The sequence below is a fragment of the Myotis brandtii genome, unplaced genomic scaffold (genome assembly GCF_000412655.1).
Source record: "Myotis brandtii unplaced genomic scaffold, ASM41265v1 scaffold440, whole genome shotgun sequence".
Lineage (NCBI taxonomy): Eukaryota > Metazoa > Chordata > Mammalia > Chiroptera > Vespertilionidae > Myotis > Myotis brandtii.
The window spans coordinates 5,736,453-5,746,587 of NW_005366834.1; the positions used below are offsets into that span (position 1 = coordinate 5,736,453).

Consider the following 10,135-nt stretch of genomic DNA (forward strand, 5'->3'; position numbering starts at 1 on the left):
TTTTTTTATATTTTTTTATTGATTTCAGAAAGGAAGGGAGAAGGAGAGAGAGATAGAAACATCAGTGATGAGAGAGAATCATTCATTGGCTGCCTCTTGCACGCCCCCACTAGGGATCAAGTCTGTAACCCAGGCATGTGACCTGACCGGGAATTGAACTGTGACTGAGCTGTACAGGTCAAGCTATCTTACTATTTGCTCTCAGTCACTGTTTGCCTACAGGAGATAGAAAAAAATTGGTTTTTTCTTTACATATTTTTCTGTTATAAACACAGGTAAACTGGGTTTAATGGCCCATTACAAGAGATTGTTCAGTTACTTGCTAGGACTAGTATATTATGCCAAAGTCCAAATTTTATGCCTTCAAAAATTAACCCAAATATGAATTTTCCAGATTTTGTTTATTTGTTTTATTTATTTACTTGTAACACAATCCAAAACAGATGAGAATATATTTGTTCTCAGTTGATTCTCAAATCATAATTATCAAATATTGTATTTCTTTCTGCACTGTTCAAAGGCTGCAACAGTGATTTGAAAGAGACAAAAGATATCTAATGAACACTGCTGTTCCTCTGGGGGAAAGTTCTACCCATCTAACAGCTATTTTAAGATGTTGAAGATGCATTACCACAGGCTGCAATTACTCTGTGAATTCCAATTTGAAATGAAGTCTCATCTCTCAAGGGTGTAATCCTAGGGTCCCATTTCCTTTTTAAGGCAAAGTAAACCATCTCTTTGACTATTAAGACCACTACAGGCAATCTCAGACAATCCAAATCCTCTTCATCATTAAGTAAATAAAATTATCTTTCAAAAATAGTCAGTTTGAAATTCTCAAAAATAATAACCGACAGTGATAATAAGAGCAAATCAGCCACAAATAATCACTAATTATGGTCAAATGTTGAATAAAGATCACATTTACTAATGGAAATTCTTTAAGCATCGTATCTATGTAGTACTGAAAGAAATGTTATAAATATATCTGATTGTTAGAGCTTTGAATGAGCTTTTATAAACCAATAGTGCCATGTCTTCATGCAATAGTTATTATTTACTGCGTTTGTCTTCTTCCAAAATTAATTTCCCCAATGTCTTAAGGCCTTTTTCAATCAAAAAGGCAGAAGCTCCAGACCTGAAATGCCCTCTCAGTTTTTTCTTATCCATGTTCTTCATCCCCTTCAAAGGATACCACAGGCGACCCTGGTCTGTCTAACCACATTACACTAATAGGCTCAGAGGGCATGTATATTCAGTGCAATCTGGAATTTTGTTGATTATGTTTCTAAGTTAAATAACAAGCTCACAGAAAATTATCTCCTCTATTTAAATTTCATTTTTTGTTTCTTCTGTCTCTTCAACTGTAACAAAGTTTAATCAATTTTGTTAAAGGGAAAAACTAAGCAATAGCTCTCAAAAATAATTTATTAATAATAATCACCTTGAGCCCTAGCTGGTTTGGCTCAGTGGATAGAGTGTTGGCCTGCAGACCAAAGGGTCCTGGGTTTGATTCCAGTCAAGGACACGTACCTCCGTTGCAGGCTCCTCATCGGCCTGGGCCCTGGTAGGGGCTTGTGCAGGAGGCAACCAATCGATGTGTTTCTCTCACATCGATGTTTCTCTCTGTCTTTCCTTCTCTCTTCCCCTCTTCCTAAAATTCAATGAAAAAATATCCTGGAGCAAGGATTAACAATAATAATAATAATAATAATAATAATAATAATAATCACCTGGCCCTGCTGGCACAGCTTGGTGATTTGAGGTCTACCTATGAGCCATGAGGTCATGGTTCGGTTCCCAATCAGGGCACATTCCCTGGTTGTGGGCTTGATCCCTAGTTTGAGGAGTGCAGGAGGCAGTCTAATGGTGATTCCCTCTCATCATTGATGTTTCTGTCTCTTTCTCCCTCTCCCTTCCTCTCTAAAATCAATAAAAATAAAAAAAATAAAAAAATCACCTTAACAAAAGTGATATAACTGACCTGCATAGAGACAGATGTTTTACCCGTGTCTTCTGATTGTGAACATTTATTCATTTGGATCTCTTCATGTTCCCTCAGCCCCTTATATCAATTCTTGAATGATAACATTATTTTTCCAGTCCCACAGCCACTACTTGAGGTCAGGTGACCATGGTCTTTCACCTGCATTACTGCACCCTTTCAAACTGGCCTCCCAGGTCCTAGTCTTGACCCCTATTCCCACCTGGTAACCCATTCTCTACACTTCAGTCCTAATAAGAACTTCAAACTCTCTAACCAATTTATTGAGGCTTTTAAGATCTAGTCCAGCCGTGGGCAAACTACGGCCCTCGGGCCGGATCTGGCCCATTTGAAATGAATAAAACTAAAAAAAAAAAAAAGACCGTACCCTTTTATGTAATGATGTTTACTTTGAATTTATATTAGTTCACACAAACACTCCATCCATGCTTTTGTTCCGGCCCTCCGGTCCAGTTTAAGAACCCATTGTGGCCCTCGAGTCAAAAAGTTTGCCCACCCCTGGTCTAGTCCCTGCTTATGCTGGCAGCCTTATCACCCCTTACTTCCTGCTTATTATAGCACATGTCATGTTCTCTTCCCTGTAGGTTTGCAGACATTGTGCTTCAGTCTGCCTAAATACCTTTGCCTCTTCCCATTTCTTCGTCAAACACCCCTGAGGTTTCAGCATAATTTTTAGAGACATATTTTTCTTCCACAGTATTTTTCACATTTTATATCATACTAGTGGCCTGGTGCACGGATTTTTGCACATTGAAAGGAAATTAATTAGAAGAAATATTTTAATATCGCTATTCACCCTTGCTCTATAAAAGAAGTGTCAGAGATGAAAGAAAATTAGTAAAATGTATATGAAAATAATATATAAATTGATTAATAAATAAGCAATAACAACAAAAAAACATGATATAAAAACAACAAAAACATGATATAAAAACAACATTGATAAAAACAATGACTGATAAATTGATCAAACTTATTCTAATATCTCCCTGTATACCACATTAAGAGTAAAAACATTTTCAGGGTGCTTGACTACTTTCCCTTATGATGAAGTATCTAGAACTCTAACTTTAATGTCACATGCTGCATAGTAAATGAGGATGCAATTATCAAACATAGTTGTGGTGATATGACTGTTACAGTTTTGCCTATCACTTAATTTCTCCTTTGTTCATATTCTGTCGATGATGCCACTTTCTTTCAGCTTCAGAATGTCAACAAAAACAACCAAATTCACGATCGACAATGACAGATCAAAATACACACCTGCAATTGGCACCAGCAAAAGCTTTATATGTATTATGTATCGCGCATGTGCGAGTCAACATTTATTTTTAAATTGCCAGTGCACAGCATATGTAGTGGCCAGTCAGTCAGTTGGTCAGACAGTCAGATGGACGGATGGTCAGTCACTTAGCCTTTTATATATGTAGATGATTAATATTCTCTTCACCACATGAGGACAGGGCCATAACTGCCTTGCACACCATTTTATAACCAGTAAACAACTTAATGTTTTCAGAATGGAATGACTGATTGATTAGTTGGGTGCAAGGATGGATGGATGGATGGATAGATGGATGAATGAGTAGATATTATAATGTGTGGCATTAGGATGGCTATCTGAGAAAAGATCAGAGACAAAGGAACTTGCAATCCCCTTGCTGGCAACAACAGTTATCCATGATCTTGCTTTCCACAGTCAACTGAGGTCTGAAAATATTAAATGAAATATTCCAGAAAAAAACAAGTCATAAATTTTAAATTATGCAACATTCTGAGTAGCATGATGAAATTTCTTGAAGTCTTTCTTCCTTCCACCCAGAACATGAATTATTCATTTGTCCAGCATCTCCACACTGTACAAATATGGAGTCCCCTGACCACTAGTCACTTAGTATCTGTCTTAGTTATCAGATCAATTGTCATGGTATCACAGCATTTGTATTCAAGTGATCCTTATTTTACTGAATAATGACCTCAAAGCACAGGAGTCTTGATGCCCACAATTCAAATAAGTCAAAGTGTCGCTTATGTATTGTCAGAAGGTCATAATGCCTAAGGCATTCACCTCACTTCATGTCTTCACATAGACATTTTATTATCTTACATCATCCATTGCAATAAGGGTGAGATCAATTCAATAAAATATTTGGAGAGAGAGAGAGGCCATGTTTGAATAACTTTTATTACAGTATATTGTCATAATTGTTCTATTTTATTAATTATTGTTGTTAATTTCTTACTGTGACTAATTTATAATTCAAATTGTATAATACGTATGTATGTATAGGACAAAACATAGCATATAGGATTTGGCACTCTCTGCAGTTTCAGGCATCCACTAAGGGTCTTTGAACAGATCTCCTATGTGTACAAGGAACTTCTATATGGATAAATGTTTGATTACTTTCCAATTTAGGAGTTGTTCAAATCATTGGCAAACTAATATAATTCTTATATAGATATTAGTTAATATTTCCATTTATTTTAATGGCTAAGTCAAAATGGGAAAAAATAGGATATATGACAACTTCACTCATTCATCAATGATGTGGGGGCTTATTTGCTGAAACATATAATAGTACTGTCACAATATCTCCTCAATTTTTTGTGCTATTCCTAATGTGATGACTATCGACCTTATGCCCATTTAAGTTTAATATGCATTAACATTTTCTCTATTACTTTATTATGTCAAGGTAATCAACAAAATAATAAATCTAATCCTGGTAGAGTAGGGTGTAGGAGGAGCATCTGTCAATTTCTGTGGTGTAAAGATTCCTATCATGACCAATAGCAGTCTTTGCTTCCTATTTTTATCTCATCACCAACTCAGCATAACAAAGGCCACTCTTTTGGTATTAACTGACATTAGAGGAAGCTCGTATAAATATTAATTAGGCACTTTCTATATATTGCTCACATTTGGTACTAACATCAATGTATTATATTGAAAGAGAAAGGAAGCACTAAAGTTTCTCATTCTTATTTTTTGGACTCAACCACTGTTAGTAAACACTATAGTAATTGCTGCAGTGGTCAGACAAGACCTGCCCTCTGCAGGATTGAAGTGTTCATTCCTCCAGCTACTGAAGGCACTGGTAGCCAAAGGCTCTCAGCTGAGTCTCTCTCCAGTCCTTGTCCTTATCTGAACATAGCTACCTAGTCCAAGATCATTCCTCTCCCCTTATGACAGCCTGTAGGAAACAACAGGTCATTTCAGGGGCATGTGGACACAGTGCCCTTTCTTTGATTTAGGACAACTCTGTAGGGCCATTCCAGCTCCAGTGCTCTCTGGGGGATCTACTGAGGTTTCTGATGCAACTGTACTAGCCTTCAACTTTTCTCTCTGCCCAGTTCTGCTTTCTTAAATCCTCAATCAACATATGCACACAAAACTCACCTCAAGGTCTGTTCCTTGGGGATCTCAACATATAGCAGCCCTCAATATTGTGTAATGCTTATCAATGCATAAATTTTAATATAACCTCATGCCAAAGGATGTATGATATATCGAAATAAAAATCTGAAGCATAACATTAGTAAATAGAACAGGTAATCAATTGCAATAATATTTACAATTGATTTAATAGGACCATCTCAACTCTAAAATTGTGATTTTAAGTGCATCTTTATAAAAATAAAACTACATATTAGCTTATATAGTAGATAGCTCTTATAACAATGGATTAGGTGTTCCAATAGGAGTATTTCAGTGTGTTGTATTTATGACAAGGCTTGCATGAAACAGAACATTCTAATCCAAATTATAGTGTTATACTGAGAGTATTTAGTCATTTGCATTATTATGTAGTGTCTGGAAGTTTGAGGTGAGTGAAATTGGCCATACATATGAGAACTAATTTAGCTAACATTAACAATCATTAAAGAGTGAAAATGACCTTACTTTCTAAAAAGGAAGGGCATTCTATATAATAAAAGGCTAATATGCAAATCCACCAAACGATGGAATGACCAGTCACTATCACGCACACTGACCACCAGGGGGCAGACGCTCAATGCAGGAGCTGCCCCCTGGTGGTCAGTGTGCTCCTGCCAAAGGAGCGCCTCAGCCAGAAGCCAGGCTCAGAGCTGGCGAGCACAGCAGCAGTGGTGGGAGCCTCTCCCGCCTTCGTGGCAGCACTAAGGATGTCCGACTGCCGTTCAGTCAGACAATCCCCGAGGGCTCCCAGACTGCGAGAGGGTGCAGGCTGGGCTGAGGTATCCCCTCTCCCCGCTGAGTGCACGAATTTCATGCACAGGCCTCTAGTATTTAATGACCCCCAGTTAGCTAACTATCATCTTAAACAATTACACAAAGGCAGCTCCAGACACAGAAAATACTTGGCATGGTTGAACAATTAATTATCATTCTCAGGTGAAAAGCATGTGATGTCCCATGTTTCCTTGATTTAAATAGGTTTTCAATTCCATGAAATGAAAAGACAAAGCTAGAAAGCATTCTCTTGAAATTCCACCCCAATTAGCCATATGAATGACTAAATAACCACATGCTATAAAGCAATTAAACCTATTGCATTTACACAACCACTTAACACATGGAAAAGCAGAGGACAAGTGACCCAAAACCAAATAATTTCTGCCATGACTAACTAGACATTTCAATGGCTTTGCACTCTTTGGGCATCAACTGATGGCAATTAAACATTTAGATACGTGTGGATTACTTAATTCATGTTCACCCTGATCAAAAATGGTTAAAGGGAATGCATGGAAATTTTTACAAATATGAGAATTTTCATTATGAGACCAAATGCAAAATGTTAATATACCAAAGTAAATTTAAGATACCATAAGAGTAATTTTAAACAAAGTCTCAATTATTTTTTTCACCCTTGGCAAATTATAAAAATATGCTCTTTCGAATTGTGCTTGACAGGTTTCTAAGATATCTGACTGGTTTCTTTTTTGGTTCACAAAAACAGTTTTATTAACCCAGTAAGTGAAGACCCAATCTCTTTGCACCCCCAAACCCCTGAAAGAATGGGTCTGGGTAAGGGAGAAACCTGGGGAGAGGGTGGAAATGCCCCCTATCTCTCAACATAGAGAACTGAAGGAAGAAAGGGGGATGGGAGATGTGCAAATAGGTGCATATGTATGGGGGGAGGGGTATTATTAGACCAGGATAGCAGCCAAAGAGGAAGAGGAGAATGGAGAGGGTGAGGGATATGTTGAAGACCCAGGAAAAACGAGGGGCGCTGGAGTTAGGGAGCCGAAGGATGTGGGAAGTGTGGGGCTGGAGCCCAGAAGTGGGGTCCGTTCTGAGTCAGGGTGGTGGAACCTTGACTCCCCTTCCTCATTACCTTCTTGCTCCTGAGTTTCTTCTTTCTGCTTCTCCTCCCTAGGTTCCCAATGAGCAGGCTGCTTGCACATGGAGCAGGTCTTCCGGGTCCGAGTGAGCCAGGGGTCCACACAGCGGCTGTGATAGGATGAGCACAAGAAAGTAAAGTAGCCTCAGCTTGTCCCCATTCACATATTCATCCAAGCAGATGGTGCCGACATCATGCTGGTCTCCATTCTGATAGTCACATGTAGGAATCTGCTTCAGTTGCTGATTTCACTGGAGCTGTTTCTGGTGCTGGATACAAGGAACTATCATCACTGCTCCTGCCAAAATTAGCAAACCAGCAACCCCTGTGAAAGGAATGAGGTTAATAGCCCAAGAGGAAGCTACTGTCTGGGACCAGAAGCACCTGAGGCCCTTCTGATAGAGGAAGAGGGCACGCAGGCACTCAGGGCTCCTCTCCCCAGTAAACACAGAGCAGATCCAGATCTGCTACCGGATCGCCACACTATTTATTCCACATCATGGTCAGCAGTTGGTTGTAAGTCACATTGTGGACCACAGCTGCACCACACCCAGCCTTCTGAGCATTTAGGGCCTTGAGTCAAAGGCACAGTCGAATCTCTGCATAAGTGCCATAAAGACTGACCGGTGACCTGAGTTAGGGCTGATGGGGCAATGGGGCGGCAGGCATTGGCTGGGTGAGCCTCCAGGCTCAGGGCTCAGGGCTCAGGGCTCAGGGTAGACCCTAAAAAGGCTGAGAGGTCTGCAAAGTCCATGCTGGCATTGCGGTCCAAAGTCACTCTAATGAGCCCCCCTCACAGGAAGCAGGAAGGTTGAGGGTGCATGGCAGAGGGAGGGAGAGGAGACCTGAGGAGGCCGCTTCCCAGCAACAGGAGAAAAAGCAGAGTTCTGTGCTCTGTAGGCCCCTCCTTCAGGATCCCAGGGCCACTCACCTCCAGTGCCACTTCCCCGCCCCATAGGGGCACGAGGAAGGAACCCAACTTGGGGAGTGTCCAATACTCCCCAGCATTGGACACTTCAGATGAAGGACATCTGACCAACCGTCTCCTCCTCCCTAGGTTCATGGCTACCACTGCAGTAGCTTCAGGGCTCATGAGAGTGCACGCTGCACCTCCTTCCCAGCCACCGCTGATCTTGCTGAGTCCATTGTGAGAGACCTCCTGACTCTGGTCGGCCAGGCTCGCTTCATCTCATGTCCAGGAAAAACAAGCTGAAAGTGTTCTAGGAATCCCGGGGCCACTCACCTCCAGTGCCACTTCCCTGCCCCATAGGGGCACGAGGAAGGAACCCGACTTGGGGAGTGAAATATCCAACACATTTAGTGGAGCTGCAACTGAGACACTAAGAATTCCCTTTTCAGGGATAAAACAAGGAAAAGGTCCGGAGGCCAGCACAGGTGACAAATGCTTCTAGAAGGGTGAGGAGCTCAAGGAAATGGGCCTTCCCAGCAGGTGGGCGTCTTTCCCATGCCCTGGAAAAGGGTTTCGATAAAGAAAGTTAGGCCAGGCCTCTTCCAGCATTGGACACTTCAGATGAAGGACTTCCGACCAACCGTCTCCTCCTCCCTAGGGTCACGGCCACCACTGCAGTACCTTCAGGGCTCATGAGAGTGCGCGCTGCACCTCCTTCCCAGCCACTGCTGGTCTTGCTGAGTCCATTGTGAGAGACCTCCTGACTCTGGTGGAGGGAAACATTTACAACACTAGGATTATTGATTTTAATGTAAGTTTTGCGGCAGATGAATCTAATTTAAGAATGCACACCAGAACCTACAAGTGTGAGTCCTTTGTTGTCCTACCTCCCAAACAAGTATCTGAAATCTGAGATAACTCACAAATAAATGCCACCATTATGATACAGATACAGGATCATCTATTTTAAAAGAATTTAACATTGTAATCATTTTATCCCAGTGATCCAATACAACCTTTTAAACCAATAAATGTCTATTTCCATTTCAAACACAATATGGAGAAAGGAATAAAATCTTATTTCTTCAGGAGGACCAGTTGACCTGCCTGGTATTTGGACAGTAACTTTTTCTATGTAGAAGCCTAGAGGTTTTGTTGTAGAATTGGAGCCACCTGACCAAGGAAATAACCAGAATATAATATTGTGGGAAACATTTTCCTGTGAGCCCATTTAGAACAAGAAAAGTATCCATTTGTTCTTAGATTTTATATTTCAAACAGCTGCCCTCTTTCTCTTGAAGTATTATACCTAGAGGTCAAAACCTAGATTAGAAAAGGAAATTACAGACCACTTTAAATAAAGATGTAGCAGATTGGCCAAGTCAGAAATGGAAAGGTTTTATTCTGAGCACACTGCCCCAAATTGTCCCTGTAGACTTGGGTGGCCAGAATCTCACATTACAGGTTTATGTTGCCATTTTTGTACATTGGTTCTATTTGCCAAAATATTCTTCCATTTTCCTGGATTTTCTGATTTGGGAGTGTAACAGATTATTAAAATGCCACTCACTCTGCCTGCTTTAACATGATCCCTCTAAGGTTAAGCACAAAACAATAAGCTCCAAGTATAGATATATTTGAAGACTGTTGCTAGTCTATACCACTCCTTCCGGACTTCCAAAGGGGTATGGAGAGAGGAGAGAGCAGTCACAAATTGATCCTGCCAGCATTAGCTAGTTGCTGATCTTGGCCTGAAAAGATTGAAGAACTGGGAAGATTTCTTTAGAGCAGTAGTTCTCAACGTTGGCTGCACATTAGAATCACCTGGGAATCTTTTTAAAATCTTGATTTATGGGCCTCATCCTCCAGAAATTCTGTTTCTTTGTG

The 10,135-nt window shown here is 40.4% G+C and overlaps 1 pseudogene; it reads right to left on the bottom strand.

Moving 5' to 3' along the window:
- Positions 1–7,144: 7,144 nt before the first annotated feature.
- Positions 7,145–8,606, bottom strand: LOC102263735 (annotated as a pseudogene).
- Between the last annotated feature and the right edge of the window lie 1,529 nt (positions 8,607–10,135).